Raw genomic sequence first — 23397 nt, 5'->3', positions numbered from 1 at the left:
AAAAGTAGATTGATATGCTTTCAAGATGGTGATATAGCAGTCCGTGCTGAGTTTACAGTGCCTGTGGTTTATAGCATGTGCCATAATTACTTCAGCTTAGAGCTGAATTGACTTTGAAAATCTAGAAACAGTTACTGTGACTATAAAAAGTGAGACTTTGACTTTTGTGAATCTGTTCCAAGAGGGAGAAGTTAAATTTAAAAATGAAATTTCAACTTGCATGCTGTTTTCTGAGGCAGATCCAAAAAAAAAAGATTCTTTGATTCAGCCAACTATTTTGCTGCATTGCTAGGCTTGATGTCAAAATCTTAGACCAGCAACCATGTAGAGAGAAATTTATGTTACACAGATAGGAAAAATGTAAGATGCTTCCATAGAAGAACATGAAGGAATTTTCTGTGGAAAAGGACTATGCAATTCGTAGTTGAGTTACTGAGACTTTATATTAGAATAGTGTTCTAAAGACATACAAGTGTGCTAAGTTCATTTGAAGTATAAATACAGAGCCAGTTATGGCAGCTGCATACAAATGACAGGTCAATGTTCACTCCTGGCAAACAGATTTGCACAAGGAGTGGGGCTGCACAAGGAGCACAGCAGCATGCGAGGAAGAGGGAAGTCCATGTCCCACAACTCTCTGCACTACAACTTCTGCCTAGCTTACCAAAGGAACATTGCCATAGCTTACGGGGGAACAAGTGAAAGAGAGTACGCAAACATTTCCAACTTCAACTGCTTTGGGTCAGAAGAACAAAATAAAAAAAAATCACTAGATTCACAAAAAAACTTTTTTCCTAGAGGGAGACAATACTATTTTAAATCTTGAATGGCAAAAATATGGCCATCTCCTGCCTTGATTTCCATAGCACACCACACAGTAGCCATTTGCAGATCACATACACAAATAACAGCCATTTAGAAAACTAGTAACCCTTATTGATACTAGTCCATTAAGAACCCATTTAGGGTGAGCAAATTTACTATTAATGGTGGTGTTCCTGAGGTATATAGCACTGTAAGAAAGGCACATAAACTCTCCACTCCACTAGATACTATCAGTGTCTTCAAATATAACAGTATTTACCCTACAGTATAGGGGTGGCAGATAGAAAACGCTCCCTTGTTCTTGGTCTCCTGTCCCCTCTCTCTTTACTCCTGGAGTTCATAAACAAGTAGGGCATTTTTTATTTCTGCTATGGGAAAGTGATTCACATTTTTTCATCAGCATACAAAAAAGTTCATGATGAAACAGAGCTTGTCAAAACTGCTTTCAGCACAAAAAAGTAGTAGGACCACTCCCCTCATCCTGCTTCTAACCCTTTGCTGATGCTTGGTGAACCTTCCTGCCACTGCTGTTGCTCACAAAGTTATATATTAGGTGCAGCCTCCAAAAAAAGTCTTGTACTGTTGAGGGGTAGCTGAAAGATGTCTAAACACTAGGTTGGGTGTGATTGAGCTCTGGCCGGAAGCCACTGAGCACTGCCCAACACATTTTTCTTTTCTTGTTCTGTCCTGTATGACATCTGCAAGTACAAATTTAAGGTCCTGAGAGAGAGTTGGGTAATTGGGGAAAGAGGGTTGCCAGCATATGCTTTGAGGAAAAAGAATGAATGCACTTCAATATTGCTGAAGCACCTCCAGCACAGCCCTGGGTGTGCACACAACAGCACACAAGACCACCTAATTTCTGAGACCAGGACACCTAGGACACTTCAGTGGTTGACATGCTCCGTACATTCCTTCATAGTTCTTTCAGAGGCACATTGTAAGCTTAGGCTACTACTGCCAATAGGCCCACTATTCCAAGAGGTTCTGCAGGGTATTATGGATGCCTCTGCCTTTTTTTTTTAAGATGTGATTTGCATTTAACTGATCTTCCCTAATCTCATGAAATTTTTGCCTGCTGTGCAGGTGAAAATTTATATCATCAGCATTGCAGTTGTGCTTGGTCTGCCTGTAAAGCTGATGGCTTGGCTGACGCATGGAGATCCTATTTACCAGTTGAGCTGTGTTTCCTGGATGAATAAATAACCTTCTTGATCTGCAAATGAACATAGAAAAATATAAGCGGTGCAAAATTTTGATGTAAATAAGCATAGAGGAGAATTAGCTATGTACTAGTGTACAAAAACGCAATGCTGACTTGGTGGGCTAAAGAGCCTTTCTGTTATGTATTGGGACAAGTTCAGGGACAAGGGTGAGAAGGCTATTTCTGTGCACTGTGACTTGGAGTCCTCAGTGCATTTGAGGGTTGGAAGGCTCAGAAAGGCTTGTCTCATATATAGGGAGTCAGCCATGAAATAGTTTGGCCACGGGCCCCATCATTTGTGTATTTCCATTGCTGAAAGGTTTTTGAGCAGTCATAGCACAAGTGTAGGATGAACTTCTGGCTTCAGATAGATGGTTGCACAAGGTGCTAGCACTGCAAGAGAAGACCAAGCTATTCAGGACCACATTGTATCTAATGTGCTAACCAGTGTTATCCTTTCTCATGTCCAGTTCAGGACTACACTCTCATTATAATTTTCTTGACTGGCTTTAGTTTCAGTGATTCTCCTCATATAGCAGCTCAACTTTATGGGATCTCTTGAGACATCTTCATCTCTTGCCTCCTCCTCGGAGAAGCTGCCCAACTCATTTACTCCCTCCTCCTTTGTCTTTTCCTTCCAGGTCCTCAAATTAACAAGATAAATGGCACATATCTCCACTTCACATTTTTCAAGGCTCACTAGAGACTAAATAATATTGACCTAGCTTGGTTTTCCTCAGAAGCATTAAAGGGTTGCTAGAGTCCATTATAGGCCTATAAGAGTCCTAAGAGAAAATTTTGAGGGAACTGAAATTGTGAATAAAATTTAATTCATAACTCTGCAATGCAGTTGAACAACTACACTGAACAACTTTTATCAAAGTAAACGGCAACAATATCAAATTTATTTTTTAAAACACTCAACTTTGTTGAGTAATGCTACTTTTCTTTTCCTGTTACAGGCTACATACACAAAAAGGAACTATACATTTCACCCTCAAAGCCTGTGGAATGAATGATGGGATCACAGCATTAGCGATAACATGCCTCAATTTTAAAACCAAAAATAATTTTGCTATAAAAATAACATTTTTTAGCTTGCAAAAAGTTCTATACTTTATTAATCTATTCATTTGTATCTGCATACTCTAACAAAAAAGCTTTCACAGTGCAATGCATGCAGATTTGTGCAAATTCAGATTTATTTACAAGAAATCAGAAATATATTATTCTTACTAACTTAAACTGAAAGAAAGTCTTCATTTAAGTGACTTAATCATACTCAGAAAGCATGTAATAAAATAATGACCTCTATTACAGATTATAAATAGCAATCAAATCTCTACAAAATAATGATCAAATCAGATAATAAGTCTGATTACATTCACAGCCCTGTGCTTCTACTGTGTTTTATTTCCGGAGTGTGAAACAGAAATTGACTTATGAGAAGATGCTGGGCCAACAACAGAGGGGAGTCTAAGTAAACTGAAGAATACCAATCAAGCCTGGAGGAAGTCTACACTGGGGTAGCTTACCTCTTCTTCCAGACCTCTCAAAGTGCACATCATACCAATTCAGACCCCCTTGAGACACGCTTAGATATATGCACTGAGACTTACTTATTTACTTAGGCAAACTACATAGTAATATGTGACTTACATATTGCCTCTGAATATGACACACAGGTTCTAAGTCCAAATAAGTATAACCCATATTCCAAGAGGTCAGAAGAGAAAAGTATGTAAAGAAAAGCAACTAACTGGCATGAGAAAGAAACTGTAAGCTGAAAGACGGCTACTTCTGCAGTCATCTTTTTCTGGTTCGGCAGCATGTGAAATACATCAGCACAGCAAATGGTGCAAGTAGGCCTGCAGAGTTTAACTGATTCCAATGGCTCAAAGCTGGTTCTAACTGGACTTCATAACCCAGTGTCTCCCAAAGCTTTGGAATGTGCTAACAACTATCTTTCAACTGCAAAGACACATCTTACAAATCTGTGTGTTTGGATTTTTTTTTTAATCATGGTTTTGGTCTTTTTGCTTTTCTTTCTGACAGAAGCATGAAGTATTGATATATCAACCTCTATCAGCCTTCCGTAAGAGAAACACAAGATGAATTTCTCCAGATGCCTGCAGTTCCCAATTAACAACTGTGATTTCATTTCATAATTTGCATGTCAGAGTCTTTAAATTTTCAGGATTATACTTTTTATCTCTAATACAAGGAGTTTAGAGTCCTTCCAGGTACTAAATTCTAGATACTAGAGGGCGTATCTATATGACAAGGTAGAGAGAGATGTAAGCCTTTGTGCTCCAAGCTGGCTGACACAAGCTAGTTCTGGGACAGAAATTATAGCCTTAAATGATTAACCCCTACTTAAGCATTATATTAGGATACAGGCAGACTCCTAATTCCAACCAGAATCATCAACCATGCAGCTTCCATGAGCCAAACACCAGACATTTCCCATTAATATAGGAAGCCAGTTCTCCCCTTTTTGTTCCATTTAGCACAACTGATAGAGCCCTCTCTTACAAGTAGAAGGCCCAGGTTCATTTCCAACACTACCTCAGGAAGTACTGAATACTACCTTGTACTCACGCTTCCTGTAACCACCATACCACATGTTATACTGGACTGGAGGAAACCCCCTTGTTCACCTTGTGCTGAAATTCCTTCTGTCGGGATCCACTCTGCAAAGACTGATCAGCAAGAGAGTCTACAAGCATGACTACAGCTTAGCTGTCAGAGCTCTCAGCTGGGAGATAAGAAACTTGATTCAACTTGAGGGATTCAGCCCCTCAGCTGATGAATACATAGCACATAAACATTAATTGGAACAGAGACTGCATATATGATTCTGAGAGATCTACTTCTATGTGTATAATCTGAGAGACCTACAATACCACCTAAAAATCGCATCTAGGATTCACAACTGGAATAGTCACCCACTGAAAGTATAGTTATTGATGGCTTTTCCAAACTTTCCCTTTCACTGTCTCCATTCCATATAGAAAGAAGCCTGGGCTTGTACAGATCCTACAGTAATAACAACCATAAATGTATCTTAAATATTGCACTGGTGATTCAGGATGATGTGAACAGGTTGTACTAAATTTCCAACCTGTTAAAGGAAAATTAGCAGCTTCTTGTGCTGACAAAACGTTCTCCTTTGCCCATTGGCTTCCTTCCAGGATAGTCTCATAGAATGGCCTGAAGCCATTCAAAGAGCCCTCAACAAGCCTGAATATCTGTTTTGATCCCCACATTTGAAAATGAGAAATCTAACTGAAAGCCAAATGTTGACTAATAGTGACATGAAAATCAAGGCTTTGAGAATATATTTCATTCGTAGAATGGTGTTTGTGGGGGCTAGGTACCTAATTAAAATCCACTGTCTATAATAAATACAGCTACAGAAATGACTAAGGCTTGCAGGTTACAGACCGCAAAAAGAACATATACAGAAAAGGTGAAACAGATAAGAACAGAAGGCAGAGAGGCAGTAGAGAAAGCCGTCACAAGCTGCATAAATAGAAGAAACTTTAAGACATATTAATAGCAATGCTGAAAACAAAATAGAGGAGAATTTTCTTTATATTTATCAAAGGCTACTGCTCCACCAACAGCCCACTGTCTAGGCAGAAGGGAACAAAACCTGATGAGACTCAAAGTCAGAGAGGAAAATAGAGGAAAATAGAGGGAAAAAATGTGCCTTTTCAACCCACTTACTATCAGCTTGAATGGCCTCTTGCTTGCTAAAGATATGTGCATGCATCATGTAATGCAGCACATGTTAGAAATAACTGGGTAAGTCCTCTATCACTCTCTGAGTAGGCCAAACTAGCTCAAATTCAGTACAAATTTCTCGGCCTACCGTGCCTACATTTACATGTACACATAAAAGTATATGGAAGTGGAAGATGAAAAGTGACTTTGGTTCTGGTTTCAGCAGGGATCAGTAGCTGCCCATCTGGAGGCTCCAGACAGCCTCCCTGGGTGCAGCTGATACAGTTGGTTGCATCTTGCTTCTACCTGAAGCAGTGACTCCCATTAAACTCAGTCAGAAAGCAATCTGATGTCCAAAAAGTGGGCACAGTATTATTGTTCAAAGTAAAAATGGTGCTGTTTTACACTCTCACTCCACTATGAGCACTGTCTGCAAAAGAGCACTGCACTGTCTGGCAAAGAAGATCAGTGGCATCCTGGGCTGCATTAGGAAGAGTATTGCCAGCAGGTTGAGGGAGGTAACCCTATTCCTCTCCTTAGCACTGGTGAGACACATTTGGAGCACTATGTCCAATTCTGGGCTTCCCAGTACAAGAGAGACATGGGCCAACTGGAGTGAGGCCAGTGAAGGACCACAAAGATGTTTAAGGGACTGGAGCATCGCTCACACGAGGAGAGGCTGAGAGCGCTGGGGCTGTTTAGCCTGGAGAAGAGAAGGCTCAGGGGGATCTTATCAATGTTTATAAATAATGGGAGAGTATAAATGGGACAGGGCCAGTGATGCCAAGTGACAGGATGACAGGACAACAAGACATGTACAAGAAAACACTTCAGTGTGAGGGTGGCCGAACACTGGAACAGGTTGCCCAGAGAGCTTGTAGAGTTTTCATCCTCAGAGACATTCAAAATCTGACTGGACAGTCCTGGGCAACCTGCTCTAGCTGACCTTGCTTGAGCAGGGGGGTTGTACAAGGCGATCTCCAGAGGTCCCTTCCAAACCCAGTTATTCTGTGATTCACAACAACCAGCCACTGCACTAGTATCTGAATCTTACACACCATTTCTTTCTGCTCACAGTGCCAGCAAACTGTAAGAGTGAACTTTACAATATCATTTCTTGGAACAGCTCAAGATACAAGTAGGTCTGGAACGTCATAAAGACTTGGAAGGATGTTATTAATGCCTAGGAAGGGGCCCTGGGCAATGAGAGGCTGTGTGATAGACTCAATGAATCCACAGATATTCAGAGAATCAGTTGCTGGTGGGGAGTAGACTGAGCTAATTCTCTGAAAAGAGCTTACAGACGACTATGCAGGAACCATAAGTGCAGATTTTTCCCATCCCATATAACATTTCAGCAGTAAAGTTCCAATAGTAAATGCTAATTGAGAGGTACTTAATAATTTAATAAATACTAAGTAATAATTTAATAGCTTACTTTGTTTATAAATATCTGTATGCAATACACTATTTTAATACCACAAACATTATCCATTTTCTTGTTAGTGCTGTTCTTTAGGAGAGAACTCAACGTAGCAGCTACGCTGTACTGTAGTATCTGCTATTGAAGTAACACTAGAAGTTGCAACCTTATGGGTTCACCTTAAAAAGAAACCACACATATTGATTCTGAGTATAAATATTGTCATGTAGCATAATTCTATTGATTTACCTTTTAAAACTCTTGCCAAAATAAATTTGGCAATTTAAGTTTTTCAAAAATTGAGCAAGATGCCTTATTAGCCACATTTGTTTTTATCTGAAAAAAACCTCCAGATTCCTCACATTCTACAGTAGCTGTTTCTGTATTAGACTGCCAGTACCTCAAGGCAGAGATTGCTTTATGTTACACACATGTAACACAGTACACATACTTAGCCCTCAGATAATATTAATAGTAAAATAATAACAGGAACAGAAAACCTTAACATGAGCTCAGCAAAACAGTCTGGAAGAAGAAAAAACAGCATATTAATCAGATACAAAACAAATTCAGTTCTGTAGGGGTCTAGATTTGGGCTTAGAGTTGAGTTAAATTTTCTCCTGGTCCTATACCAACCCTATAGAATGTGGTGTTGAAGGGCATTACCCTTCCCTCTGTGAATGAGACATTAATATTAGGTATTGTAGCAAAGATCCTGCAGAAATGGGTCACAGTCCTGAATGGCTTTTTCAAATGCTCTTTCACATACTGAGTAGATCTGTTTTTCCTCATACTTTGAGGCATGGGAAAGGACGGGATATGCTTATGCTCAGTGAGTTGGCCCTATCCCCAGCTATGCAGAGCTAGCATGAAGCACTTCCCTATAGAGCCGCGAGGGTGAAAGGCTTCTGTCTGCTTTCTCTCTAGCCCCTAGAAGTCGGCACAGTAAACTGAGGATACCCTTCCAGATGGGTTTTATGCATGTAGAAGCTAGGCAATTAGGGAATTGGCCAATAAGAGTGTATACTAGAAAGCACAGATGCTTTTGGTGGAATGAAGTGCTTGATACACCTCTTAGAAATGTACTTGTGGAAAGGCCTATGTTTGGCATGGTTAGGAAATACTACTGCTGGGTGTCAGAGAGTAGAGAAGGGCTAACGATAAATTGCCACACTGTGAAAAAAAGTTGAGTCCCACAGGGACTGTGGATAAAACCTCTTTATCTGCAAGTCTCTATCCAGACGGTAGAGGGCTGCAAAATTGCTCCAGCATGAGGAAGGTTAAGTGCAAGAGAAGGCAAGACTAAACCTGTGCATGAGCCGAAGGCAGAGATTTAGAGCTGCCTGTGTGGAGAAGCTAGGCATAGAGCCAGGCTAGGAAACAGCCCGTTTCTGATAAGCAGGGCAGCATTAGTCAAGGTAGGCAGATATTTGGTGGCAATCTGCAGACAAATGGGCAATGTGGACAGGCTCCGAAGCACATCAAGCAAGGGACTGAACCTTGGCTCCTTGCAGAGGAGGTGTGGCTTGGCCGCATGCCCTCAGCACTGGCCAAATACACGGAAAAAACAGGGCCATCTTCAAACCTAGGCTGATTCTCTCTTAGGGCCTCAGGTAGGTTTGGCTGTAGTTTGTGACAGAGAGCACTCCCCACTGAAGATGGCTGCAATGCTCGCACCCGGGTCCTTGTTGCATGCAGCATCCCTCGTGACCGCGCTGGGTGCAGCAGTTTGCTGTGCCCCCGCCACCTCTGGGGCGCTCGGCTTTTGGAGTGCCGGAAACATCACACCCAGCTCCAAAGCACATGCCCACCTGTGAGAAATTTATTAGAGAAATAAATTGCCCCCGGAAGCCTGTATGATTTCAGGCCTCATACACTGAAGCATCAAGTCACAGAATAGCCTTACTAATAGCTTATTGTGAGGGAGATTCGGGGCTTTTTGGTTTATTTTCCTTAGAGACACCAAGTGTCTTGAGAGAGGTAATATACTTTATCAGGCCACACGAGAAAGCTGGAAAAAGCAGCTACATTTTCCAGACCACAGGACCTACATGAGGTCATTTAATGTTTTGATCCTTTGAACACCACCACTCTTGGCTCCGTTCGGGTACTGCATCTTTCCAAGGGCTGCTAATTGATTTGGCTCTGCACAAGATGAATAAATAGTAAGACAACTAAAAATTTATTTTTGAATAGAATGCTGTATTTGTGAGAAATGAGTAATATACCTCTTTTTCCACAAATTTCTATAGCAGGTTCTAATTAAATAGGGCACACAAACGATAGGTAGGTTGCCTTATTCAGAAACAAGTAGTTCATCCAAGCAACAAATTTGTGGTACGGCAGTTTGGCATTTACCTCTAGCCTAGAAATTTGTACCAATTATCTTACCATTAGCGGAACATGGTACATCACAGATTGCATACTTCAGGCATATAATTTCAAGGGCAGGAAAGGCATATCAAAAACATCCTTTTCTAATTCTGTAGATGAGGGTTTGTTTACACAGTCTTATACCATTTCAGATGAACAGAGGCAAGATCAGTAGAAAAAAATCGCTTTCCTATAGATAAGGTGTGCCTCAGCAGGCCTATTTCTTAAGGCTTATATTAATGCCAATACAAGTTTTAAGGGATTACCCATAGGATACTCTTAAAAATAAGATGTCACATTTCAATGAATTTAACCCAAGGCACAAATTTTTAAGTGCAGACTGTAAATATTAAACAAATTTGTCTACTCCCTTGTAGCTGCTGCTTATTGTTTGAGAAATATTTCAACTTAAAAACTAAAAACTGTGAAAATTTTGGCATGTGCCAAAAGAATTTTAGAATTTTGACATAAACTGTGATCTAATTAAACAATAAGACCTGACAAAACAGTCACCACTGTCTGATAATGACCTCCTGGGGCAGTTAAACATACCAAAGCAAAGCAGAACAGACTGAGAAGGTTAGCAGCAGCACGAAGAAACCTTTTACAAAAAGTCTAATCATTGTTATAGCTCTCACTTTCTTTTTTTATTTTTCTTCTATTTAAAAAATAAAATGAAACACGCATATAGAATTATAGAAAAGACATTGTTCTGAATTATTTGCAAGGACAAAAACCCCTAAAATATAACTGTATGGTCTGATAAATAGTCCCAGTCTGGCTGGCACATTACATTGCAAATTTCATTAAAGCATAATCATTGTTCTCATCCAGGATAATGGATACCAACATACTGGGGATAAAAAGAATGTGATGGAAAGAGACTGTAAAAGGTATTTATATTACCCCAGCATATATATCCTCCTAATATGGAGACCATAATATCTGCATCCCTGCATCCTCTGTAAGATGTAAGCAAAGGTTCAAGCTCACAGTGTGGATTGAGTTTCGCTATATGGGTTGCTCTGAGAAGAGTTATTCACATGCAATTGAAAGCACCTAATTTTTGTGAGTTAAGCTATGCCAATATAGTAATTCAAAGTGATGGGTACTTTCATAGGTTAGTCCAGAGCTCTTAAGAGGTATACTTAAAATACTTTCATGGTATAAAAAAAATACTTTCATGGGCATCTTCCTTTTTATCCAAACAAAACTAGAGCAGTTTTTGAGGTACCAAATTAATCTGGGGGGATGTTTATATTACTTCTTGTTTATAATGCTGTTAAGCAACTGGAAACAAGGCACAGCCAGCTCCTCATGACTAAGTGTCTCTCGCTATGGAGCAGCAGTGGGGCCTTTGCTCTTTGTTGGTTCTTTGAAAGACCACAAGTTGAGAAAAAATTCTACATACAACATACTCAGAGGAACCTCAACAAATTAATCTACAAACCTAGCTTCTGAAGTCAATTAAAGGATTACACATAACACCAAAAAGTACGTCCCTGCAGAAAAGTAGGGACCATATTCTAGTATAAAGTCTCTTTCCAATTTGGAGAAAAAATCCGCATAAATAAATCTATGTGCATACATTGAAACTGCATGTAACTTGCTGCTCTGTAATATCCCAGCAGCATTGCAATTATTACAGTAATCTTATTACATTTAGTCCCTCTAAGGATTGGTGTCCATGGGTACCAGAAAATGAATCCCAATATGCTATTATTTTTTTTGCTAATTAAGAATATCAGAGTACATGATACGCAAAAAATGATCCTGTTTTCTTTGTCTTTGTAAAAAGGACTCATTCACCCTTCTTGTCCTCCAAAACATTTTGGTTTTTAGTTTTTAAGCAGTTAATGCTGTCTTTACCTGCCAACTTCCACTGGGATTTCTGCATGGTTTAGTCTAATTACTCTTGATGCTGGACCTCTCATGGTATGAACTACTTCGAAGGACAGAACTAGAAAAGGGATTGCTTTTTCTAAAAAGCGCAATATCAAGGAGACAAGATAGCAATATTGCTAAAGCCTCTAGTTGAAAAGTTCGCCAATGAACAGAATCAAAGTAATCAGATTTTTACATTACAAGAACTAGTAAAATCGTGGTTCACAGCTATGATTTCCTAATGAGGCACCAGTACCTGTAAATGAATATCATTTCCTGCCTCAAGGCTCCCCTGTGTCTTAAGTACAGTGCCCATTTATCCATCAGCATTGACCAGATACTGTTGGATTATGAACTGCTTTTTGGAAGCGACATAAAGCAGGTCCATTTTTAAGGTTTTATGCAGCATGTAGTTTATTATAATTTTTCTGGTCAAAGGAATTTTTCCATAAATATTCCAATATATCCCAATCAAAACATAGTTTTGGTTCCTGAAGCAAACTTTTTTTCCTGATCAACAATTGGTGCTTTATTATTAATCCAAACAAATATATATATTAAAGCAATATTATGATGTTTTGATTATAAGAAGCAGACTGGCAGTCAGTCAGTCAGCAGTACTGACCAGAGGGTACTGGTGAGTGCATTTGTGTGACTAAAAGCCACCTAAGTAAATGTAACTTTAAGCTAAAATTCCAGAACAAATTCAGACCAAATTTATCCAGCTTCTAAGAGCATATGCCAAGGCCCAGTGCCCTGTTAAGTGGTGGCAGCAGAGGAATGAAAGAGCACCACAACCGACCAAAATGTGTGCTAGACAGCAAAGGAGTGAGTGGCCACAGCAATAGAGGAATGCACTGATTCAGCAGCCGCTAACAGCAAGGCTCATATGAAATCCAAACCACAAATTAAATTAATCTCCTTCCATCATCAGAAAACACCAAAGGAAGGCAGAGTCAATCCCCTTAAGGTGCAATGAGCCATGCTGAAACAAGAAAGTGTTATTTATATCTTCCAGACCCAGCACTGGTGAATTTGGCCCTTCATCTATAAATTACCCATTTATGCCTTTAATAGGTATTTCAGGGCCAATGATTTGTAAGACAAAAAAGAGGTTTGAGACTCATGCAATAGCTCAGTGCAGTTATGTGTTAACCAATAGCTTCAGCCTTTGCCCTAAATTTTCTGGGCCAAATTATAGCATTAATCAGATTGTAGTTAATAGAGTTGCAGGGTTCTATTTGAAGGCAGAAGTTAGTTCTCTCTTTTGTGGGTTTCAGTGCCTCCAGTAGCACAATATGTTCCCAAGCAATATTTCAATGTACTTGTCAAAATCTGTGAGCTTCTGGAAAGAAAATATATTTGGGGCCGTCTTGTAGTTTATTATATCCCAGCATTTGAGGTGTTAACTTGTATCATTGGTCTGAGTGGAGTTCTTGCAAACAACAGCATTTTTAAATGATCAAATAAAGATAATAAAAAGCTTTCTTAGGTTTTAAACCATTCTTAAGCATTCATTTTTGGGCATTTTGTAAATGTAAAAATAACTGGATTAAAAAAAATCAAGGTCTTGCAATTATATGGGTAAATACATCTTAAAGCGCAGGTTCTCTGTCCAAGTAACAACTCCTAATAAACGTGGATTTACAATAAAACTAATGACAGACGTTAACCACAGAGGTGTCAGTAGGCGCCACTGTAATTATTACTGTGATCTGCTTATTGACAGCTGTAACAAATTCTAGCAGACGGAAGCTGGGATCTTAAAGGCAGCAACTGGACTATATTTAAGTACTATTAGCTACTAATATTAGTAAGAAGTGTCAGGCTGGCCTTACTTCAAAACATAAGGAAGATGTCCCCAAAAGGAACCCTTTTTTTAGCCCATTCTTTTTCCTTTTCTCTTGAAAGAGTTTAACAGGCTCCAACTACTTGCTGTGCAGCAGTCGCGGGGGTGCTAGCAGGGCGGCAGCCTGCCCTGCAGTAGGGCACGCGCAGCGACCAGCCTGCCCACAAGGCTCCACCGCGGAAAGCAGGGTGTGAACTTACAGCGCATCAGCTGCTCTCTGGTAATTGCCTGCGTGCCGGCTTTCATCCTGTGGTTCCTGCAAGGTTGCTTATCTTCCTTTCATAGAGGGGTAAGCTACCTTGAATTATCTGATTAGCTGAGGGGGAAGCGTGCAGATGGGCCATTACTCTGGAGCAGCTGACGCGCAGTGAGTTCGCACCTCCCTTGCCCGCGGTTCGGTGCTCGCGTGCCCCCAGCTCTTCCCACCTCCAGCCGCCAGACTCCAGTGGGGCGGAGGGACTTGGGATTTACATGGTTGGAGCGGCGTGCAAACTTGAGCCGTTACTCTTCATCACATAGGGCCACACTGTATCATCAATTTTTAAGTCTAAGTCCCAACTGAAATCAGTTAAGAGATCAGCCTAAAAAATCAATGACACAATATGGCCCAGAGATAGCAGCAATCCGTCCTGTAGACCTCAGATCTTTGCTTTTAAATCTCCTCTCTTGGACAGACCTGAGCTGTTTTGTTTTGCTCCTACTATATCTGTGTTAAAATCAGAGGTGGGCCCTGAGTAAAACATGGCCTCTGAATTCCAGTCACCTGGATATGTTTGAAATTTGAACTTGGCCCCCGACTATGATTTTGTACACGGCCCTAACATTACACACGGGGCCAGACCCTGCACTTGCTGATCTTGAGAGCTGGGCAATGCAAATTCTCCACTCCTAATGATGGCAGAAAGCAACTGAAGATCAGCAAATTTCAGGAGATTTTCACTACTTTGCAAGATCAAGTACTTATCACTATGGGATAAACAGGGTGGGATGAGATATTACACCTCTTAAAACAGAGGAGGTCTCACTCTCAGCTTCTACCTCGGGCCCTCCCAGATCTCCAGATCACACCTGAATGCCAAGGGTTCGGCTCTGCATCTGTCCCTCTAACTGGAAAGGAGAACGTCTCATCAATAGCAGGCTCTGTGAGTGTATTTTCATGAAAAAAAAGACACAGTTATCTTTCAGCAGTGCAAAGGGTTTATGGGTTAATCCTGTTCAGCTCCCCGTGCGCACAGAAGAAGCCGGTATGTGAATGTGTCTCTTTTCAACACGATCAAGCCAGCTGACAGGTGGAAGCTCACAAATGCAAGGAAAAGCACCAGGGCAGTTCAAGCTTTCTTAAACTAAGTGCATTTGGTGAGTTTTCAAAATAGCAATACATTCTGAAGACAGAAATGCCACTGTCAAGGCTGGCTATAACTTCTGTGAGGTGAGTAAGATTAAAAAGATTTTTGGCATTCCTGTCGCAGGGACCCCACCCCACCAGCATACCACAGCAACCTCCACCTGTCGGAGGGGGAGGCAGGCTGGCTGTGCCTGTGCATGTATGTGTGCATGTGCCCACGTGTGGTTTCTAAGCCAAAGTGGATTTACAATCCCATGGCTAAATTCTGCCCTGCTTTACATCCGCTTTAATCCCCGCGAAGTTGGTGGGAGAGCAGGCGTATAAAGCAGCGGAGGGCTGGCCTCCGGGCCCTGTGATTCCATTCAATAAACACACTGAGGCACTTGAGCTGAATGAATGCCTTTCCCCCCTCCCTTTAAACCTGATATTTTAGATATTAAGAGAAAATAATTACATCCTCCTCTTGGGAGGTTTATTTCAAATCTGTGCTAGGGCCCCACTGTGGCCAGTGCTTACATTTTTCAAAATTGATTTTAGGCAGTATAAATAGGCTGAAGCTGCAAGTGACATTTCCTCACACTAACGGTGACACCGTACTGCGGAAGCGTGTCCTAGTGCAACACATGCTTTTGTTTGCTGGCATTGCTTGTTAGTTAACCTGTTTGTCCTCTACCAGCAACTGATATCTTCACCACGTGAACAAACACCTGGCTGCTGACAATTAGAAGAGGGCCTCAGATTAACATTGTAGTATAGAGGCTCATGATTAAAAACGATTGCGCTCCTATGACTTATCAAGTTACTACTTGTCAGCTGAACAACAGAAGCAGATCATGTGTGTGCACTTGGCTAGTCCTAAAAGTAAGAGCAAAATACATTAACTTAAATCACCTTCCTCATATTGTTGGCTCCTCTGGACTTGTATGCGCACATGCTCTCCAATGAGCAGCAAATCAAATCAATTTGCCTCCTATTTCATTAAAAAACATGTTCTTTGTTATTCTTTATTAAGGTGAGGGAAGAGCATTTTAAATCTTAAGTTTACTTAATGATTCCTCCTCCTCCTGACTCTATATGTTCCTGGACAGCTAATTTGGGGAAAAGATAACATGTCTCTCAAAAAATAGGCCTTGGAATACTAGAGCTTATGCTAATTTAAAAGTAAGAATCAATGTAAGTCTTTATTTCTAGGTTGGTAGTCTAAGCCCATAAACATAGGGTAAAAGGCATATATATGTGACTAAAAACTTATTTAGTAACCTTTAATGACTGAGGTGTGTGGATCAAAGGTATTCAGCACGTTGTAACTTCTGGAGGTAAATACTCCAAGTTATAATATTTATGCTTAATATTTGCACAGACTCTTTTCTGCAGCTAGCCACAGGGACTGCATCATCCTTCCAACTTCCACCTTTCTTCCTGTTTCTGTATATGTATTTTTAAACCCAGGATATTAGGAGGAGGTGGCAAAATGCTTATTATGATTTATTGAAATTCTTGACTTCTGAAAGCAAATAGCTGCCATCCCAGCTGAGCACCACAACCAACTAATAGTTTACCTATCAACTTCTGAAGATGAGAGGCACTGATGAAACAGTAAAGAGTGTTTCATCATTCCACAGCTTGAAGGCTAAGACCAATAAAAATTTCTTAACTAACCTGGCAAAATCTGCAGAACTCTGCAAGGAATTCCAATGTTAGTGGACTTCTTACTTTCACCACATGCAGAACTGGCTCAGTACTTCAATTAAAATATAATCTTAAAAGAAAATCCCCAAAGGCCAATTTCAGTAGAAAAACACTTCCATAGATTTTTATTGGCTCTAGACACGGCCACTGATACTCCTAGCCATGTCTTGATATGATTTTGGTCTGAACAAGTCTGAATGCTTTAAATCCCTAAGCTTAAAACTCCTTCCTATGAGCTGAATTTAAAACACATTGGTGTGACTGTTATGCACACATACACACATCAGTGAAAACAGCAGCGACCGCCCTTTGCTAAAACATTTGTCTATTGATTTTGTTACAGTATTAGTTACAACCATATCTTGAGTCTATGCTGTAAATCTGTTGCTGTTTAAATGCTTAAATGATAGTATAAAACACAGATCATATTGATGTTGTGGGTAAATGACGTTTTAGCTCAGTGAGTTGCTGGAACAACGCTTAGCCAACTCTCCAAATTACTGTACTTCCTAGAAATCTTTGTACTTCTGGAATGTAGGCAGAGTTTCAGCCTCTGATTTTCTAATGTTACAGTAGCCACTTAGCAAGAACTCCTCACTTCCACAGTAAGCCCTTTCCCTGAGTATTTCAGTTTGTTCACTATATTGCATTAACACACGTGCACGCACACACAGGCACACACATGTTTCATTGTTTATTTATAAAGCAAGGGCAAGTATATGATAATATTCTATCAAAAAGAATCCAGGCCACAGCAGCAGTAAAGCATTTAGCCTGAAAATCTTCCATCTCCAAGTGACGTTGCTTTGTTCATTACACTGACCTACATGAGCCATTATTGCCATTTGGCTCTGAATTATTAAAAATCAGTAGAAAGATTTAGCACACCTCCAACTCCAGGCTTTTCTATCCTCCAAGATAAAAACAGTTTACTCTTTCTACTAGTTAGAAAACATCTGTGAGCACGCCAGCACTCAGCTTCTAGTGATAACCTTGTTAGTGCTCCATGTAACTGCATGTAACCACTCAGCATGATAACCTTTTGCATTTCTCTTTATGAATAATTTTGTTATACCTCATCCATTTTTGTGTGCTCTTTATTACAGCACGCGACTACATTTATTAGAGTCCCCGCCAGAGAATTCTTCTTCTTGTTATCCTTAATGGTGCCATGTTCTGCCCTCTCTGGACTGTAAGCCTGGCACTTTCCAAAGCATGTTCATTAGTTTAGAACCTTTATGTTTTAAAATTCCTGCAAAGAATTTTATGCGTAGCAAAATGCTTAACTAAATATTCGACACACATACAAGAAGCATGTTAAACACAAAATGAAGAATTTCAGAGGCGTGTGGGTTGGAAATGGAGTTGCCACAGGTGAAAGGTTAACTCTCTGTTTTTCGATATAACATTTTATGTGGGCGCTCTGTGATTTTTCAAACAAAACTTTCATTTTCTTTTGAATGACAAGGGAGAGCAAATCTGGGTCCTATCCACAAAATTTTTTTGGCCTTGTTACCCTTTTATTCACCACATAAACTGGATGATTGAGAAGAGATGAGGAAAAATACTGGACATATTGCTCTGCTTTCACTATGCTGACCAAACCGACCAATTATACAGCTTTAGGGAAAAAGTAATGCAATTTGTAGGGAATTTCCATATTTGAAAATTTGGTTTCATTACAAAATATCATGACCTTCAGGGCATGCTGCAAAGTTTAATGTTCCCAGGCCTTTATAGAGATTTATAGGTGGGAAACAGGATCCAAGCTCTCTCCTTTCTGGTAATAAAGATGATATGCTTTGGGAAATTGAGGTGTCAGGAGAAGTTGTTCTTGAGCAAACTGATAATTATAAAAACAATGAGTCATCAGGCACAGGTGATGACATTACACCAAGAGTTCAGCAGGCTTTACGTATAAATTGGCTAGGCTGCTGGCAAAAGTCAAACTCTTATTAAGAACAGCTACTGTTCCAAAGGAATGGGAATAAGTGAATGTTGTACCTCCACTACAAAAAAAGAGATCTCAGAATGATCTGGGAACAAGAGTCTTGTACCATCCATTATAGGCCTGAACATCTGACTTTGATAAACTGATTCAAGTAACAGGGAAAAGGATCCATGCAAAAAGAAAGTATGTCTCACTAATCTCTAATGATTCTTCATGTGTGTGTCAGTATCACAGTACGTAAGGAGAGCTGCTTGATGCAAGAGACTCAGGTTAGAAAGGGCCTGTGACAAGATTTTCATGAAACGCTACTAAGTTGTCATGAAGCAGGAGGACAAATATTGTTGGGGTCAAAAGCTGTGTAGCAGAAAGAAGGTAAATCATAGGATTCCAGTCAATTTTCTGTATAGCGAAATGTTAACAATGATATGCCTCTTGTTCTGTACTACATCTTGATTATTTCACTGTCTACTAACGCTTTGAAAGGTACAGGAGCAGTGATCTGCAGGGGACACAAAGTTATTTACCTTAGGGCAAAGGAGGACCATGATGATCTTCAGGGACACGAAAAGAAGCTATACGAATGGACAAGAAATTCATTGTTGACAAATGTAAAGTAATGTACCTCAGAAGAAAAAATATGCATCTTTGAAGTCAAGAGCAGGAGTTAAATAGTCCAATAAAATCTGCAACTGCCAGGAAAAAGAAAAGTGTTAGGTAAGGAATGAGATAGTGAATAATTAGATTTTCACAATGGTTTGAAAAGACTAAGATTATTCACCCTAGATGGGAGATGAATAAGAGAGGGACGTGATGGAAGCACATTAATAAATGGCACAAAGAAGGTAAATCATGTTTTTTCTGTCTCATGATCAAGAATAAAAAAAAGTTCAATGAAGTTAAAAGCTGAGGAATTCAAAAAATTTCATACCATTTATTGCTACCAGAAGTAACCGAGACAAAGAACTTTTCAAGATACAAAATGGACATAACTTTTATAGAGAGAAAAAAAATAGCCATATATCAGAACTAATTTTTGAAAATACTGTTGAAAGAATAGTAAATTTCCCCCTTCCAAATTTAAACAAGCCTCAGAATATTATGTATCATCAAGACATTGAATACTGCAGGGGAGAGAAGTCATCCCACATCTTCCTAACATAGGACAAATGTAGGCACTTGTTATCTCAAGCATCTGCCATGGGTCACTGTCAGAGACAGATCTAAGGTCCTTTTCATAGTGCAGACAGCTCCATTGCTGTGTTTTGAATGTGTTTATTTCAATTTGCCAAGCAGGCAGTTCAACACAGCAGAATCAGTAACCAGCTAATTGTGGTGAAAGTTAACTATCTGCTGTCACTAAATAATGATATATTCACAATGTTCACAATGAGGAAGGCGATTATTTTGCTAGTGAACTATAATTCAGACCCTCCTTCTTTGCACAGTTTTGGCAGTGAGAAACAGCCCATTCTTCTACATATTGGAAATGCTGATATCTAGACCAATCATGAAGACTCTGCTTCTCACACACTTGAAGGCTTACCTAGCTATATCATACTCATTGCACTACCGACTTGACTTGATCTGGTATCAAAGGTGATAGTCATTTTAGGACATCAACTACAAGAATATAAAACTGAGTTCCAAAATATTTTGAAACATACTTTTCACTGTAAATTCCAAAATAGTATTTTTTGATATTCCTAACAGAAAAATAGCTGCCAAAATACCAATCTTTTCTATAAAACTACTGTAAAAATTCCACATGTTATAATGTCAAGTTTTGCAAAGGAGAATGCAAAAATCTGCTGCAGTCAAGGTGGAGAGGGCATCCGGACCTTTCATGTGCTCTTGAGTCTTGCGCCTTATTAAAAAAGAATAAGTCTACAGCTTGTATCATTTCAAATGAAAAGAATTACAATATAAAATAAATCAAACAAATGCAAAAAGATCTACTTGGGTTTGCAAAGAGCCTGAAAAAATAACTCTAAAATACTAACTGCCCTCTTCATCTCAAAATTGGCTCAAAATGGGCTAGCAGCAATAATGATGTTTTAAGTGTTAGCATTGGCAACTAGCTCACTAGAGTATACAGCAAAGGTGAGGAGGATTACTAACAAAAATCTACTGAGAATTTCCCAGACTGCAACATGCCTCCATGGGAGGGTATGTGTGAAAGGCTGGCTGTACCAGATACAGGAGGTTAAGACAGATACATCTTAATCAGCACACTGGGGCTGGGTTGCAGGGACTCAATCTTTGAATAGCTCGTGAAATGCCATTGTAAGAGCAAGTCAAAGTACATTTCCACAGCAGCTTGCAATTAGACAAGGTATGCACTATTCAACACTACAAACAAGTTTCAATAATACAAGTACATTTCATGATCCAGTGCGATAGCAGTCACAAAGTATGCAAAGCTACCATTTTTATGAACATGTAAGAAAGGATTATAATGAATTTAGGCAAAATTAATAAAGAAGATACTTAAAACACTGCTGTCCTCATAGAGCAAAGCCTAGCTTTCAAGTAAAAGTTTAAACAAAGATTAGAGTGGGTCATCTAAGAAGGAAAAACTGGTGTATCCCTATCGGTAAAAAAACATGCAAACTGGAAGAGTCTTTCAAGAACATCACACTGCTAGTAAAAGATTATCTATGGAAGGTTTAGAGATTACTTACATATGTCCCTGCTACAATGAAAATCTGATGGCTCAGCTCCTGCTTTAGTCTTTATTCGGACTGATCAAACTAATTTTTAAACAATTTTGCTGCACAAACTTTCGGCTACACTAAATCTTCTATGAGAGGGACACAGGCACCTACCTATATGTCTTGGAGTGGGAAAGCTTACCAACTCATTGTGACGTATTTTTCTAAAGCACTGAGACGTCCTTGGGCAAAAGGCTCTTTCTGTGCACTTGGTATAACTATATATTAATGGCAATAAAACACCTGTTTGGGTATAAGGATTTTTCCTGTTTGTAGCTTTAAGCGTGAGAACTGCAGGGCTGAGCAACTGCTGCCTTCAAAATTCCAAGGGGGAGGGGGGTGCACTTTTTCTCTATGGTGTCAACAGCTGGTACACATTAATACACTATAAAAACATTCATTCATAACTTTTAAATACGTAAGTTGAGGTACAAATTGAAGGTTTTTTTAAAAGTACAGGAATCTATCCCATTCAGAAATGCCCTGTTCCAAGATTGCATTGGGACTCAGAAGGCACACCAGCCACCATCTTCGCAAGGCAATCAGCCTACCCGCTATCCCCAGTGCTCTGTGAGTGGCTCAGGTACTTCTGGCAAAATATGGGAAGCATCTGAGAACACAGGGGAATAATGAACAGTGACTGGCTGCTTATGAGATGTATTAATAGCTTGGCTTGGAGGAGCGGTAGCAGATGACTTCATTTAACAACATGGTTACAGTGACTCATTGCCAGGAATGGAAGGAGGCGACCAGGCTGCTTGGTCGACTTTCCGCTCTGCCGTCCCTTACCTTTCCATTGCCTTGTTGCCTCTGCCATCCCAGGGCACGTGCAACGGTTGCACCCAAACACTTGTTTTGCTGCCCTTTCCCCAGCATATCAAGAGGAAAAGTCAGTCTTTCCTCTTGGCCAGGATTCTTGACCTGAGCCATCACAGGACAGGGGAGATGAGACGGTGGTGTGGACCAATCCCTTTTAAAGTTTTGATTTGCTTTGTCCATGATACTTTGCTTTGCTGCCACAGGCAAGAGCTGACAGATGAGAGAGGGAAGAAACCATATCCCAAAGCAAATGGATCTATCCGTTGGCCTCTCAGGAGGAGTTGGCTGTATATCCTGGAATGCCTAATGTTCAGAAAATTTATCTTGGTAAAGGCTCAGGAAAATGTATGTTTTTATTTTACCCAAAGTAAAAATATTGGTCAATGTGAAATTAAAAAGTGAAAATAATACTCCCCCTTGTAAAAAATTCCAACCTCCTACACTCACTGTATCTCATAGACTTCTAAAACAAATAACATGCATTTTATGTGTTTTTTTCTACTAACATTTTATTGGCATTTATAATGTAGTACAGAAGAGACTTTTAAGAGGGAAAAAGGCAAGTTACAATAACATACCAAAGCGTTTAGAAAAGGCTGTGATTGCAGAGGATACAGATCATGCTACTTTCCTTTCTCTTTCATGGTAAGAAACAGAAAACACCAGGTGAGTAATGCAAATCTTTTCTGTTGCCCCTGGGGCTGTTTGGTGCTAACTCCTGAAGGCACATATTGCCACAGAAGGAACACATTTCAGAATATCACCTTTTCACATCTCCTATTCTGATTCCAGCAAAAGAATTAGGTCTACAGATCTGTAGAACATGTATCTACAGATCACTATTAAAACAATGGGTAGCAAACAATCCAAAAAAATCCCCAAACATAGGAGGCTAATAAGTGCATATGCAGGAGAGAGGAGAACAGCCCCGGTAGTAGCCTCGTAACTAAATGGAGTTCTCAGCACTTCATTCTCTTAATTGCTCATTGAGCCAGGTGCTTGCTGGTAACTACACTGTTTGGAAAGGTGAAGTTTCTACTCAAGTTTTTTATATTTCTGCTCAGGTATCCAAGACATATTTGAGACCTGCAAACACAATTGCTCATGGCACTTGTTGAATATGGCAGCTTTTATACCCAGAGTGCATGACTGATTTTAGCCAGGTAATCATTATAGAATTCCTGCAAGTTAGCTGTAAAGATTCCAGGAGAGGATTGGATAGTCTGTTCTTTGGATTTTACAATTACTGACTCCAGAAAACCTTTATAGCTGCCAGTGCCATCCACTGCCGTCCTGTTCTAGAGAATTTAAGCAAGATCTCCTCCCCCCAGCCTTTAGGACAGGGGACTTGAAACAAGAGGTGTGGTGTTTTATTTCAAATCTAGTAGTTGTCCCTATGGTCAACTCATCTTTAGAGGGATACCTGGTCATCTGGAGTCAGACTAAACATGGAACTGGGCACATTGCTGCCTTTGCAACACCAGGTACAGAAAATGCCTTCATCAAGCAAGCTGAAAGACTCCACTGTCCCTCTACCACCCAGGCTGGGGTGTGACAGGACCAGGCACTCCACCAGAGGTCTGGCTGAATCCTGT

This window comes from Apteryx mantelli, chromosome 8 (assembly GCF_036417845.1).
Source record: "Apteryx mantelli isolate bAptMan1 chromosome 8, bAptMan1.hap1, whole genome shotgun sequence".
Lineage (NCBI taxonomy): Eukaryota > Metazoa > Chordata > Aves > Apterygiformes > Apterygidae > Apteryx > Apteryx mantelli.
Note: the sequence above shows the minus strand (reverse complement) of the source record.